At 40.9% G+C, this 16,756-nt stretch overlaps 1 protein-coding gene across 7 annotated transcripts in view; it reads left to right on the top strand.

Moving 5' to 3' along the window:
• tenm3 (teneurin transmembrane protein 3) overlaps positions 1–16,756 on the top strand; it is a 2,629,382-nt gene that overhangs the window by 1,511,841 nt on the left and 1,100,785 nt on the right. The window lies entirely within an intron of this gene.

The following is a 16,756-nucleotide window of genomic DNA, read 5'->3' as shown; positions in this document are numbered from 1 at the left end:
ATCCCACCCAGAGGGAGCTGCTAATGAGTTGGCACTTCTTGCATTGTTAACATCTAAAATGACTTTGGGATGGCAACTATTATAACACCACACAATCACTCTATAGTAACAGTTGCCTTATGAATACAAAATAAAGACCCAATTTACCAACATTTGTCTTAACATATGACAATTCAGCAGCAGAAAGTTGTAATATGGATGAGCCAATATTACTTGCAATGTGGAGACATTGAGTTTTGAAACTCCACAGACCAGCAGTCAGTCGAGTATGGTAGTGACTGCCCACTTATTTATATCTGGTAAATAACCAATGGTTTGGTAGTTTAATTACTGGGATCATATTTGTGGATACTGGTGTATGTGTAACAAATCCAATTTTCAACTGAACCTGATAATGGCAGAAATATTCCCAGTCTCCATCTGCAGTTATTGAGCACATTAGTTATCAGTCATTTATACCTCAAGAATTTGACCTTTCAACAAGTGCCTCTATTTAATGGAACAATTGAAATGCTACCATTAATAATAAAGCAATTTCCCTTTGTGAAAAGAATATGAATTGTCATAGAGTTTGTGTCATGCAGCAGATAGATAGTTACAAATGCACTCAGCATTAAACAACATGAACGAAAGGAGACAATCTCAGCAAGGACGATTCCCCATTATGCATTTCTAAATTATTCACAATCATTGAGTACAAAGTATTAATGAATTGAAGAGCTGCCATGTGGATTCATGTGGATCTGAAGTTAGCTCAGGGAAAATAAAGGATGAAAGTGAGACCACAGCCCACTTATGGAGATAAAGGTGATTGGTTTGGGATGAGGACTTTCCCAGTATAGTGTTAGCATGACCTGAGCCCAATCTGGACAGAGTTTGTTCTGCTAAATTCACAGGAGCTTATGTATCAGGCTCCCTTAAATACTGTTGACCTCAATTTTAGTAGATATTTCAACATTTCTTGCACCCACTTACAGCAGACGTTTGATCCGAAGGATGCTAATCAGGGAACTAATTCATGTCGAATATTCCACTTACAAATTTGTTATTCTTGGTCTTTTAGGCATTAGTTGCACAAAGAAAGATCAAAACTAGATAACTGCCTCTGATGAAAACGCTGCCTCAGTCTCAGTGGAGATATTTGGGTAATTCCCTTGTTAATTATGCTTGATGACAACATTGTTCGTTGTGACTGAGATTGATTTGTATGCATACTTTGTGCATAATTATCCTCCATGTACTGCATTTTCTGAGAATGATTATATCATTTGTGATATGAGAAATTGCTGTAGTCTTATTTTTCTTCACACTAAAAAGACCCTCTTTACTGAGTAATTTGACTGCTTGTTTCACATTAGACGACATGCAGATAAACAGATGTGTTAAGGTTATGATTATGCTGCTCAGCACCTTAATCCTGTTCCACCAGAAAAGATCATCGCTGATCTGACTGTAGCCTGACTCAATGTTCTGTTTACCTACCACAAGTTTTCTCATTGCTCTCTATACCTTATCTACCACTGCCTCAACAATATTCAAATATCGCTCCCACCAATCTTTGAAGAAGAGAATTCTAAGGATTCTCAGCCTATTCAGAGATAAAAGTTTATCTCCATTTTTGGTTTGTTTCTCAATAGAATACATCCACTTCACAGCCATACTGTTAATATCTGATATGTTTTACTCAGGTCCCCCTTCTGTCTCTCATTCTAAACATTTTTTCCCTTAGCCCCTGTGTTCTCCTGTCTCTTTCTCTCTCTTTGTCTGATCCACGTCTGGTTATTCCAATTTTATCCCCTTTCCCATACCCCTCCCTCCAACACCCCAACACCCATTTTCATCACGCTGCCCCCCTTCTGGTTCCACCCACCCACTGCCAACGCATTTCCCCCATTAGACTTCCCCCCTCCCCCTTGTGGTTCCACCTCTCTCCTAATGATTCCCATGACCTCCTTTCTTCCTTAACAGATTCCAGCACTGTCATCCTTGTATCCTTGCTTTCGCGCTCCGACAGCTGCCTCCACTTTCTCCCTCCATCCTCTCACTTGGCTCTGTCTACCCTGTTCTACTTCCTCTGCCTTCCAACTCCACATCTTACCCTCTCCCACCTCGCCCCATCTTCCATCATCCCTCACCCCTCCTCCATCCACTATCACCGTCTGGCCCCGATCTCACACCTTCCCCTCTGCTCTTAATACTTGCTAGTCCTGTTTACTCTTTCAGTCTGCATGAATGGCTTTGGCCCAAAACTTCAACAATTCCTTTTTCTCCACATACACTGTCCAACATATTCAGTTACTCTAGCACACAGGGGTTCCCAAACCACTTTTATGCCACGGACCCCTGCCATTAACCGAGGTGTCTGTGAACCCCAGGTTATGGACCCCTGCAACAAGTCCCAGTACCTGCAGTTTCTTGTTTCCCTCAATTTGATTCAAGTTCAAGTTTATAGTCATTCGGCCATAGACATGTATACAGCTAAATGAAACAACATACCTCTGGGACCAAAATGCAAAACACAATAGAGTATATCACATTCAGCACATCAAATAATATAAACACAATAATATCAACAGAATAAAAATGTGTAGATGGACTATACAAGTTAACAATGTGTATATATAACATAAAATTAAATATACTACAGTATAGCGCTGTCATAGCTAACAGGTACTGGGAGTAGCAGGGTGTTCCAAAGTCTCGCAGGTAATGGCCATTGCCTGATGCTTGTTTTCCTGGCTATGCTGCATTTAAGCAAGGATGTTTTTGGTAATGGAAGAGTTGTAAAAGAACTAAAATGGTCACTAGTTGCAAATGTCAAGGTATAATCTGTGACCAGATTAATACTTGGCTCAAGGTAGTCATAAAAATGACACAATGCAAGATCAATGGGAAAAGTAGATAATAATGGAGGATAAAAATCAGTAGGCAGTTTCTTCGTGAAAATTGAATTGCTCTTTAGCGCTGAAAGATGTTGACAGTCACCAGATATTTTTGAGACTACAGAGTGCAGTCAATTGATGTGGATTCACAGTTTTGACATTGCTTGTGTCCCTGAGTTTGTTGCAGGCTTCATGAATTAATGCTCACCTGTCTCTGTTGCCAATGTCCTGCCAGTAAGGTATTCAACAAACTTGTTTCAGCTGCTACCCTCAGTAAACCATGTGCAGGTTTTCTTTCCCTCTATCCAAACGTCCTCCAAGCTAGCAAGCTATCCGGTGGGTTTATCTGTGTATACTGAGTGGCCTCGAATAGTGATGAGATTTCCACTCAGTACCAACGGTAATTGTTATTTATATTCTGTGGCGCCCTCAGAGACATCAAAGCTTGCTTGTGTTACACTTATGTTAAACCACCAACCAACAAGCAAATAGTCAGGGGAATGCTGAAGCATATATTCTGTTAAGGCACACAATGACAGTAGCTGATATCCTGAATACAAGTGGCAGTGCCCCTGTTCAAAGGCATTTGTCTGAATTTAAAATATTACAGGGCACATAAGAAATGTAGCAAAACATTTCTTTATCAGACCTCTGTAACCTCCCGTCTGCACTGGAAATGCACATTGTTCCAATGTTGCTGGTAAATCACAATTGCTGATAACATCAGATTTTTGCGATTTAATTAAGATAAAGTTGCATCTCAAGAATATTAAAATTAAAAGCCAGTACCTAAACAGAACCAAAGTTTACATTGATCACAATAACATTTATCTTTAATGTCCTTACAGCAACTGCATTTTCTTTAAAACAGGGGTTTTAAAAATTTGCAATCAGTATAATTGAAGCCTGACTGCTGTTTTCAGTGGTTTATGCTTCCCAGGTTCCTTCTGGTGAATGGCTTAGGCAACATTAATCAGGAGTAGCAACACACATCAAAGTTGCTGGTGAACGCAGCAGGCCAGGCAGCATCTCTAGGAAGAGGTACAGTCAACGTTTCGGGCCAAGACCCTTCGTCAGGACTAACTGAAGGAAGAGCTAGTAAGAGATTTGAAAGTGGGAGAGGGAGGGGTGATCCAAAATGATAGGAGAAGACAGGAGCGGGAGGGATGGAGCCAAGGGCTGGACAGTTGATTGGCAAAAGGGATATGAGAGGATCATGGGACAGGAGGCCCAGGGAGAAAGAAAAGGGGGAGGGGGGGAAAGCCCAGAGGATGGGCAAGGGGTATAGTGAGAGGGACAGAGGGAGAAAAAGGAGAGAGAGAAAAAGAAAGTGTGTATATAAATAAATAAATAACGGATGGGGTACAAGGGGGAGGTGGGGCATTAGCGGAAGTTTGAGAAGTCAATGTTCATGCCATCAGGTTGGAGACTACCCAGACAGAATATAAGGTGTTGTTTCTCCAACCTGAGTGTGGCTTCATCTTTACAGTAGAGGAGGCCGTAGATAGACATATCAGAATGGGAATGGGACGTGGGATTAAAATGTGTGGCCACCAGGAGATCCTGCTTTCTCTGGCGGACAGAGCATAGGTGTTCAGCGAAACGATCTCCCAGTCTGCGTATATACACACATACTTTTTCTCTCTCTCCTTTTTTTCCCTCTGTCCTTCTCACTATACCCCTTGCCCATCCTCTGGGTTTTCCCCCCCTCCCCCTTTTCTTTCTCCCTGGGCCTCCTGTCCCATGATCCTCTCATAACCCTTTTGCCAATCAACTGTCCAGCTCTTGGCTCCATCCCTCTCCCTCCTGTCTTCTCCTATTATTTTGGATCTCCCCCTCCCCCTCCCACTTTCAAATCCCTTACTAGCTCTTCTTTCAGTTAGTCCTGACGAAGGGTCTTGGCCCAAAACGTCGACTGTACCTCTTCCTAGAGATGCTGCCTGGCCTGCTGCGTTCACCAGCAATTTTTATGTGTGTTGCTTGAATTTCCAGCATCTGCAGAATTCCTCGTGTTTGTGTATTAATCAGGAGTATTAGTCTTCAAAATTTGCTTAACAAATTAGCTGGGCACTATTTTGTAGAAGATGTGTCTGCTCAGAAGGATGCTGTTGGTAAATTTCATCAGTTATTTCCACAGAAAAGTATTTGGGGACATTAAATGCAGATGCTTCAGGAAAAAAGCTCACACCAATGCAGCACAGAAAAGCAAGAACAAGATCCTTTTAGTGTAGTAGAATGGATGATTAGTAGGGCAGCACCAATGCTTCCAGCTGAACTTATACCCTTGTTGAAGATATTTGTCAGATTGACACAGCAGGCAACGGAGGCTTAGAGATTTCATGTGGAAGAACAATTCTGAAGAACTGTCTATCACAGATGCTTTTAATACTGACAGCCATGCCTCTGTGAAATGCATTACCACCTGAGTGCTTTATGACTAATGATCATCTGAAAGAACATGTCTTCTGTACCACAGTACACAGCTGTCTAACTCCTTAGGTACCTGCTGAAGTAGAATCTCTCTGAGAGAGTTGTTTCACACTCTCTATTTGTAAGTTTTGGTAGATATTGTTAAATATGAGGCCAACAACCAAATTTATCATGTTAGCTTGATAGTTTGTGGACAGTTGCTCTTCAGTTTGCCCTCTGCATTAGGATCTTCCTCATGGAAATACTTCATAGGAACTCAAATATACACTTTACCTGAAAACTCTGTAAAGTTGAAATGTTGTAAAAGACTTGGGGACTCGTATATCAAAAGCATGGATCCCTCTTTTGGCAAAGGGTCACAAAATCATACAGCATGGACAGGCCATTTATCAATCATGTCTATGTCAACCAATCTGTGGTAATCCCATCTTCAAGCCTCTTGTTTTCTAAGCCAACATGATTCAAGGTCTCATCTAGGCACTTCTTAAATGATGTCAGCAACTCTGCCTGTGTCACACTCTCAGGTGGTTTAGTGGAGACGCTCCAAGGGCAGAGGTGTGGATGCTCCTGCTGTGGCCCATTGCTTGCTTATTGAAAACCTGTTGTTCACACGGCTGAGACTTTTAACAAACCCAGCAACCACTGGATGCTATCCATGCATATTGTTGCCAATAACCCAAATACTTCCCTCCAGTCACGATATGGGAGCAGAAGTAGACCATTCAGCCCATCAAATCTGCTCCATTATTCAATCATGGTTGATTTTTTTCAAACCCATTGTCTCACTTCTCCCCTTATCCTTGAACCAACTCCCCCCACCCCAACTAACCTTACCAATCAGGAACGTATCAATCTCTGCCTCGAATATATCCAATAACTTGGTCTCCACAGCAAATACCTCTGAGAAAAATAATGTAAATATAATTTAAATCAGGTAACCACAGTTATAAATATTTTAAAGCACACATCATCATCATCTTCATTATGTACCATGTCACACGATTGGATAAAAATAATTTTAATAAGGAGAATATGCTTTTCATTTCCCTTCCTTCCGGGAACCCTGGCGGAGCAGACTCTATGGGCCGAACAGCCTACTTCCACTCCTATATTTTATGGTCTTATGGTCTAAACCCCTCTAAGATCAACGGGGTTGTGGATCCAGCAACAGATCCATCCTGGGAGGATCAAAAAGGCAATTTCCCAAAGCTGAGCAGTCTCAGCCAAAAAGATGGCCATTTCTGGACTTCAGCAACAGAGCATCTTGACAGACGCATCGCCATCTGCCATCTGATAATTTGTGTTTGACAGCCTGAATGCAGAACACCAGAACACAGATCTGTAGGTTCAGATTGCCTTGTATAACCCCAGAAATGATCTTGTATATTTGTGTTGAGAAGGGAATCCTGTTACTGCTTCATGCACTGTGTTTACTAGCGACTTCCCAAGATGGCATCAGAGGAAGGCAACTCTTTGCAAACGGCTCTCAGCAGATCTATTCATTGCAAATATTTTAATTGGAATTAGATTTGGGTTTGGTTTACTCTTGCACATTCACTCAGCGGCCACTTTATTAGATCCCTCCTTTACCTCCTGTACCTAGTGTATTGGTCATTGAGTTTATATCTGTGATTTTCTGCAGCTGTAGCCCATCTACTTCAATGTTTGACATGGTATGCAGTCAGGGATGCTCTTCTGCACAACACTGTGGTAACACATAGCTATTTGAGTTAACTGTTGCCTTCTTGCCAGCTTGAACCAGTCTGGCCATTCTCCTCTGACCTCTGTCATTAACAAGGCATTTTCTTGCCCACAGAACTTTCACTCACTGGATTTTTTTTTGTTTATCGCACTATTCTGGGTAAATTCTAGAGACAGTTGTGTGTGAAGATACCAGGAGATCATCAGTTTCTAAGAAATTCACTTTTCTAAGAAAGCCACTTAGATCACATTTCTTCCCCATTCTGATGTTTGGTCTGAACAACAACTGAACCTCTTGACAACCTCTTATGCATTAAGTTGCTGCCATTTGATTGGCTGATGAGATCGATGCATTATTGAGCAGGGGTACCTAATAAACTAGCAACTGAGTGTATACTGACATACCTTGAAATGCATTGAAGATAACACAATAACAACACAGGGTCAAGTGTAATAGCCACAGAAAAGGTGTAGTGCAGGTAAACGATAAAGTGCAAGTTCATAAGAGGTAGATTGAGAGGGGAAGAGTCCAACTGATCGCAATAGGGAACTATTTAAAAGTATTATAACAGAAGGGTAAATGCTGTCCTTGAGCATGGTAGTATGCTTTTACAAGCTTTTGTATCTTCTGCCCAATGAAAGAGGAGAGAAGAAGATTGTCTGGGGTGAATGGAGTCTGTGATTATGCTGGCTGAAATACTGTTGAGGCGAGAAGTATAGGCAGTATCATCAGTAAAGTACAATCATTCTACTCAGTTAAATCTCAGTTTGATAACTTTAAGAATCACTAATAATATCCTCTTAAATCTGCTACTATATTTTGAATTCTGTTATTGTTTTTCTATTTGCACTATCTTGATGTACATATGTATGAAATGGTCTATCTGGATGGTGTGTAAACAAAAGCTCTCACTGTGTCTTGGTATCTGTGACAGTAATAAACCAATTACCAATTATCAAATCAAATGGCTGAAATACAGGTGGAATTCCAGTCAGTGCAGCCAAGATTTGCCAGTGAGATCCAGTCCCAGATTTCACTGCTGCTGCAGTCTTCAGAAGTGACAGGAGAAACAGCAGATATAATCTGTTAAATATCAACGGCTTTCTCACTTCTGCAGACATCAGCAACAAGAGTAGTGACATATTAGACTTTATCTCCGCTTTGAGACAAGGAAAATAACTAAGGGGGAAAACATACCTTGCACAGTACAACTGAGCCATTGACAATCAACCTCAGAATTATTTATAGCAAGACTATTGTGATCCCAGTTGATCTTTTGAGTTTGCTCAGTACAGCACTCTGCAGAAGTCTAGCATGGGTCAGTTGTTCATGTCTGAGAAGTTGTATTCAGTGGCCACTTTATTAGGTACCTCCTGTAGCCTTTATTCTGTGACCTCTCTCATTAATAAGTTGTTTTTTCCCACAGAACTGCCATTCACTGAATTTTCTTCTTTTGTTTTTTTTTTGCACCATTCTCTACAAACTCTTGAGACTATTATGTGTGAAAATTCCAGGAGATCAGCACTTTCTGAAATACGCAAATCACACCAACAGGCACCAACAATCATTCCAGGGTCAAAATCACTTAAATCACATTTCTTCCCCATTCTGATGTTTGGTCAGAACAACAACTGAACCTTTTGACCTTACCTACGTGCTTTCATGCATTCAGTTGCTGCCAGATGATTGGCTGTTTAGATATTTGCATTAACGAGCAGGTGTACAGGTGTACCTAATAGGGTGGCCACTGAGTGTATTTGCTATCTGGATATAATAGAACTCTCTGCAAATTCTATCCAAATACCTACACTGCCTGCACACTTCAATCATTCACATAAATTCTACACAACTCTCATCTTAGAGGTTACAGTGTTTGGTTAATTACATCCAGATGAAACATTGCTGTTTTTGCTTAATCTGCTTATAACTGCAAATTTATGATCATCTCTATATCATGCTTAAAATCAATAATATTTTTCCTTTGAACCAATGTTTATTCAGAATGTATTGGAAATCCATGCATGACTAAATTTTCTCTTTTATCATTAATTGGTTTCCACTGTATTGTATTCAAGTTAAAGACACTTAATTGCCTTATGCTCTAAAGAAGAGTGCATAAGAATTGATGAGAAGTGAACCACAAAAGAACATTGACATTTTTAAGGTACGTACGTTTGGAAATTACGTCTTTTCCTCCATCTCACAATCTCTTTTAATGATAAGGAAACAAAAATTTCACTTCTGCTTTGAATGCAAGTTCAACTTCTAATTTAATTGTCATTCAACCATGCACATGCATACAGCTAAATGAAACAGCATTCCTCAGAGACCAAAGTACAGTACATACAGTCACACACAGGACAAAGCACATATTATTGAACTATCCCAAGATAGACTAGATAAAACATTCAGTACTATTGTGAATAGACACAAATAAATATTGCTGTAATTCAAGTTAATTTGCAGAAATGCTGTTCTGAAGAGTTTTTGCAAAATCAAAACTTGTCTTTCAAACCTCTCCAGGCAGTCAGACACAAGACATCGTGACTCAGCCACTCAGTTCTGACCCAGTGGTGGTCTTTGGATATGTTAAAAAAAATCTTGTTTTCCAAATCAGAGGTGGAAAATCTGACAAAATTCTTCTGTGATTTTAAGAGGGGGCAAAGTAACGCATAAACTTCTCACCTCTTTTTATCGATGATAATGTCCACAAATCACTCAAGCACATTTCTGAAATGCCATTAGGGTTCCACTCTCTGCATAAATTTATTCCAAGTTTAAGTAGTCCATTGTGTGAAGAAAACAGCACTGGATCTTTAATCTGTCATTGTATCTATACGTAACACCTAAATTCCTATGCCTCTTTAGTTCAAATTATCTATCCATACATATGCTCACATGCTTGCACCTACACATGTGCACATTAATAATTCAATTCATTGTCCCAATGCCTTAATAAAAGCAAGTAAAACTATTTTGTCCAGTACTTTATTCAGCATTTGTAAATGTGTGTTAAATGGGTGTGTTGCAATGGTGAGCAAATACTTGCAAATTTCTCCACCACAATTCTAATCGTGCATTAGAAACAAAAGGCTATGCTGAAAATATATTTCAGAGTAAATTTATTATCAAAGTGTGTATATGTCACCATATACTACCTTAGCATTCATTTCCTTGCAGGTATTCACAGTAGAACAAAGAAATACATGAGAATCAACAAAAGAACTACACACAAAGACTGGCAAACAACCAGTAGGCCTCACTTGCTTGATGCTCAAGGACCTATCCTAAGATTCTTTCCTAGTAATGGGAGAAAGGAAGTCGTTCTCGGGCCTGGGTCACTATTTCTGTGGGACTGTCTGGTAGGCTGTGAACAGACTTGAAGGATTGGATTGGAGTGTCATGGTCAACATGAGTGGGGATGTGGCAATATGACTGAGATCAGCTGGCAGAGTAGGAGGGATTTTGGAGTTGTCTAAATTACATGAAAACAGGTCTGTGTTGAGAGGGCCGTAATTTCAGGTGTCGGTTGAGGTGAGAATCAGGTAAGTGTGTAGCACGCTGTTGAGAACTCTGTTAATGTAGAAGGACTGCATTGGTGGTCGCTGGTTAATCAAGGACTTCACACTCGTGCAATAAATTCACGATTTAATTTAAGCTACAACTTTCTTGGAAATTTAAATATGTAGAAAAGGCAAACATTATGCTACATAATAAAACTTTTGGGACTTTCTTCCCTCAAAGGGTTTCATAAAGGATGATTTGTTTTACTCATCATTCCAAGTCAAGTCAAGTCGCTTTTATTGTCATTTCAACCATAACTGCTGGTACAGTACACAGTAAAAATGAAACAATGTTCCTCCAGGACCATGGTGCTACATGAAATAACACAAAACTACACTAGACTACCTGAAACAACACATTGGACTTCAGACCTACATGGGACTACATAAAGTGTACAAAACAGTGCAAGACAGTACAATAATTAATAAACAAGACAATAGGCACAGTAAAGGACAAATTACAATATAATAATAAATGATGTAAATGTAAACAACGTTTTAGCAGAAATTGAGAAAGAAATGAGCAAAAATTGCAAAGGGAGTGGAGTAGTGTTCAGTTGAGTGTTTGTGTGTGTGTGTGTAGGTTGGTGTCAGATGAGACTCTGGGTATTGAGGAGTCTAATAGCTTGGGGGAAGTAACTGTTACACAGTCTGGTCATGAGAGCCCGAATACTTCGGTACCTTTTGCCAGATGGCAGGAGGGAGAAGAGTTCCTTGTGTTGTTGCACAGGTTGTGTGTCACCCATAACTTGAAAGACATAAAAAGGGATGACACAGTAATGTGGCACTCAGGGCAGTCTTTTTACAGCATCAGTGATCACCATTCAGGATTCAATCCACCCCCCTCCGCCATCTGTAAGAAGTTTGTACATTTTCTCCATCTCTGTGTGGGTTTCCTCCAGGTGCTCCAGTTTCCTCCCACATTCTGAAAATGTACAGATCAGGGTTAGTTTTAGTGGTTTGTGGGCATCAGACGCCTGACACCTTTTGCGGGCTGCCCAGCACAATCCTCGCTGATTTGATTTGACAGAAAACAATACATTTTCACTGTTTTGGTGTGTTTCAGAAAGACAGATAGATACTTTATAAATCCCAAAGGAAATTACAGTTTCACAGTAGCATTACAAGTGCACAGATATACAAATATACAAATATTAGAAGAGAAGTATGAAAGGATATAAAAAAAAATAAGTTACCTCAAACAGTCCAACAGGAAGGATTCATCACTTCCTCGCCCATATGTTGATTCATTATAGAGCCTAATGGTCAAGGGTAAGAATGACCTCATATAGTACTCTTTGGAGCAGCACAGTTATCTTAGTCTATTTCTAAAAGTGATCCTCTGTTCTTCCAAGGTGACATAGAGAGGATGAGCAAGATAGTCCAGAATTTCCAGGATTTTCCACAGGATCCTTTGTTCTACCACATCCTCCAGTGGGTCCAGTTTGACGCCTATAACAGAGCCAGACTTTCTAATCTGTTTACTGAGCCTGTTGGGGTCACCCAGGTTGATGCCATTGCCCCAGCACACCACCACATAAAAGATTGTACTGGAGACAACAGACTGACAGAACATGTGAAGGAGAGGCCTGCATACCCCGAAGGACCTCAGTCTCCTCAGGAAGTATAGGCGACATCAGGCCCTGCTTGTACACAGCCTCTGTGTTGGTGCTCCACTCCAGTCTGTCATCCAGGTGCACCCCCAGGTACTTGTAGGTCCTCACCATCAATAGTAATTGGGAACAGTGCAGGCTTAGTCTTTCTAAAGTCCATCACCATCTCCTTTGTCTTACTGATGTTGAACTGCAGATGATTCAGCTTGCACCATTTGACAAAGTCCTCCACCAGGGTCCTGTATTCATTCTCCTGTCCTCCTTTTATACATCCAACTATTGCTGAGTCATCAGAGAATTTCTGCAGATGACATGACTCAGTGTTGTATCTAAAGTCTGAGGTATACAGGGTAAATGGGAAGGGAAGCAATACAGTTCCCTATGGGGCCCCAGGGCTGCTTATAGCCAAGTCTGACACGTAGCTCTGAAGCCGCACAAACTGTGGTCTGCCAGACAGGTAGTCCATTATCCAGGATACAATGGAAGTACCAACCTGCACTGAACGAGGCTTTCCCCTCAGTATTGAGGGCTGTATGGTATTGAAGGCACTTGAGACATTAAAAAATGTGATCCTCACAGTGCTGCCCTGCTTGTCCAAATGGGTGTAGGCTCTGATCAGCAGGTAGATGACAGCATCTTGTTCGATGTACTTGTGACAAATAAAGCTAATATTTAATCTCTAATTTTGATCGTGGACAACAGAATGGTGCAGCTATGAGAGCAGCTGCATCACAAGTTCAGTCATGATTTTGCTGTCTTCATGTCAGAATTAGAATCAGAATCAGGTTTAATATCACTGGCATATAAAGTATGTTCAGAAGTATACTATTTCAGAAGTTAAATTAAATAAGTAGTGCAAAAAGAGAAACAAAAAGTAGTGAGGTAATGTTCACAGGTTCACCGTCCATTCAAAAATCTGATGGCGGAGGGGAAGAAGCTATTCCTGAATTGTTGAGTGTGTGCCTTCAGGCTTCTGTACCACCTCCTTGATGGTAACAATGAGAACAGGGCATGTCCTAAATGATGGGTCACAACCAAGAGAAAATCTGCCAATGCTGGAAATCAAAGTAATACACACAAAATGCTAGAGGAATTCAGCAGGCCAGGCTGTATCTATGGAAAAGAGTAAACAGTTGGTGTTTTGGGCTGAGGGAAAAAGAGATGAGAAGTCAGAGTAAGAAGGTGGGGGGAGGGGAGGAAGAGGTACAAGGTAGTAGGTGATATGTGAAACCAGGAAAGGGGGAGGGTTGAAGTAAAGAGTTGTGACGTTGACCGGTGAAAGAGATACAGGGTTGGAGAAGGGGGAATCTGATAGGAGAGGACAGAAGGCCATGGAAGAAAGGGGAGGGGAGGAGCACCAGAGGGAGGTGATGGGCAGGTCAGGAGATACGGTGAGAAAGGGAAATGGGAACAGGGAATGGTGAAGGAGAGGGAGGGAATTACTGGTAGTTCAAAAAATCGAGGCATCAGTAACCACATGGATTTCATCCAGCTGCTATTGTTTTCCTATCCATCCCAAATTATGCAAATCAATCACTCAATAGCCACTGTAAATTGCCCCTAGATTTCAGATGAGTGGCAGAATCTGTGGGGAGAGGGGTGTTTTGGGGGAAATCAAGCAGAATATGGGGTGAATAAAATAAAATGTGACTGATGTAGGAATAGCGCAAATGGATGACTGATGGTCAGTCCAATCTCAATGTCCTGTTTTATGCATATTTCCATGAATCTACATAAGACCATAAAACAAATGAGCAGAATTAGGCCATTTGCTTCATTGAGTCTGTTCTGCCATTCCATTACAGCTGATTTATTATCCCCTCACCTCCATTCTCCTGCGGTTTCCTCTAACATTTCATGCCCTTAAAATCAAGATCCTGTCAACCTCTGTTTTCAATATACCCAATGACTTGGTCTTTGCAACCATATATGGCAACGAATTCCATGGATTTATTGTCTACTTATGGCTCTAATCTTATATATTTTGTTTTATGTAGAACAGCCATAATGATCTATTCAAATCTCAAGAATGCCATCAGATTTGAGGCCTGTTATTCCTTACTTGATGTACCTATATTCAATATGGTTACTGAGATAATGCAATGGAGTGAAAACCTTTTGAAGAGTAAAGTACCAAAACTCCCTTTACAGGGAACAGTGCAAGACACTAATAGATACTTCATAGATGCTATCTACATATTTGTCTATTTATCATCTAACCTGCTGCCATAGGAATTATTTAATCTCTATCTTGACCTGTCAAAGCACTGGACCTTCACCACCAGCCAATTCCCATACACTATACACATTTTCAAACCTACCACTTTTATATTTACAATGAGAAAAAAAGGAGCATCTGTCGTAAAATATGCTTATACCCACCTTCAAATGACTCTGTTCAAATCTGAGAAGAACAACCTTAAAACAGTTGGGTTCTGACACATAATATAGTTGCAAATCAGCACAGATACGCAGGGTGGAATCAGAATCAGAATCAGGTTTATTTTCACCGGCATATGTCATGAGATCTCTTAATTTAGCAGCAGCAGGACAATGCAATACATGATAATATATAAAGAAAGAAAAGTAAATCAATTACGGTAAATATATATGTGAGTGTGTGTGTGTGTGTGTGTGTGTGTGTGTTAAATAGTTGGGTTAAAAATAGTGCATTACAAAAATAATATATGAAAAACATGTTAGGTTGTGTTCGGGGTTCAATGTCCATTTAGAAATCAGATGGCAGAGGTGAAGAAGCTGTTTCTGAATCACTGAGTATGTGCCTTCAGGATTCTGTACCTCCTTTCCAATGAGAACATAGCCTGTCCCGGGTGATGCAAGGTTCTTAGTAATGGACGCCGCCTTTCTGTGGCATTGCTCCTTGAAGTATGGAGGCTTGTACCCAAGATGGAGCTGAACTTCTCTCAGTCCTGTACAGTAGTCCCCTGCCCCATACCAGATGGTGATGCAGCCTGTCAGAATGCTCTGTAGAAGTTTTGAGTGTTTTAGGTGACAAACCAAATCTCTTCAAACTCCTAATGAAATATAGCTGCTGTCTTGCCTTCTTTCAAGCATCGATATGTTGGGACCAGGTAACACCCTCAGCGATCTTGTGACCCAGGAACTTGAAATTACACATTCTCTCCACATCTGATTGCTCTATGAGGATTGGTTTATGTTCCCTCATCTTACCCTTCCTGAAATCCACAATCTGCTCTTTCATCTTACTGACGTTGAGTGCAAGATTGTTGTATGACACCACTGAACTAGCTGGTATATCTTGCTCCTGTAAGCCCTCTCATCTCCATCTGAGAGTCTACCAACAATGGTTGTATTTTCAGCAAATTTATAGATGGTATTTGAGCTATACCTAACCATACAGTCATGGGTATAAATAGTGGGCTTATCACACACCCCTGAGGTGCACTAGTATTGATTGTCAGTGAGGAGGAGATATTATCACCAATCCGCACAGATTGTGGTCTTCCTGTTATGAAATTGAGGATCCCATTACAGAGGGAGATACAGAGACTCAGCTTCTGTAGCTTGTCAATCAGGACTGTAGGAATGATGGAGTTAAACACTGATCTATAGTCAACAAACAGACAGAGGTGTTTGTATTGACCAGGTGATCTAAGGCCATGTGAAGAGCCATTGAGATTGCATCTACCATAGACCCATTGTGGTGATAGGCAAAGTGCAGTGGGTCCAGGTCTTTGCTGAGGCAGGAACTTATTCTTGCCATGACCAACCTCTCAAAACATTTCATCACCGTAGATGTACATGCTACTCGACGATATTATAATATCACCCTGCTTAGGCACTGGTATAATTCTTGCTTTTTTGAAGCAGGTGGGAACTTCTTGATAGTGGTGTAACAGCAGTCCAGTGTACAGCTTCTTCTGGTACTACAAGTGAGTTGTTGATGGTAGTTATTTAGTGACTTTTTCAACCTGGCCTGGTTAAAATCCCCCAAAATGATGGTGAGGGCATCAGGGTGTGCCGTTTTGTGCATGTTGATTACATCGCTCTGATCACCGAAAGCTTATCTGATATTGGCCTGAGGTGGAATGTACACTGCTATCAAGATGATCACAGAAATCTCCCGCTGCAGGTAGAATGGACGGCACTTAACTGTGAGATATTCCAGGTCTGGTGAGCAGAGTTGGGACATCACTGATACATTTGTACACCAAGAGGAGTTAATCATGAGGCATACACCTCCACCTCTGCTTTTGAGAGACTCAACAGTCCTATCCTGATGATGTGCAGTGAACCCATCCATCTGAATCACTATATCTGGTACAGAGGGGGTTTGCCAGGATTCCATGAAACAAAGGATGCAAACAGTCCTAATGTCCTTCAGATACAGCCCCCTTGCTCTGAGATCTTCGATTTTATTTACTAGAGACTATAGTTTTGCCAGTAAGATAGTCAGGTTTGGAAATTGAAAACCCCGTTTTCTTTAACGCACCTATATCCCTTTTCAGCAGTCACGTTTCCTTCGAGGAGTCCGACAAGCAGTATGGCCACAATCACCGTTGTTTCCATTGGTTTTCAACAGTG

The sequence above is a fragment of the Mobula hypostoma genome, chromosome 5, assembly GCF_963921235.1.
Source record: "Mobula hypostoma chromosome 5, sMobHyp1.1, whole genome shotgun sequence".
Classification (NCBI taxonomy): Eukaryota; Metazoa; Chordata; class Chondrichthyes; order Myliobatiformes; family Myliobatidae; genus Mobula; species Mobula hypostoma.
This window is presented reverse-complemented; position numbering and strand designations above follow the sequence as displayed.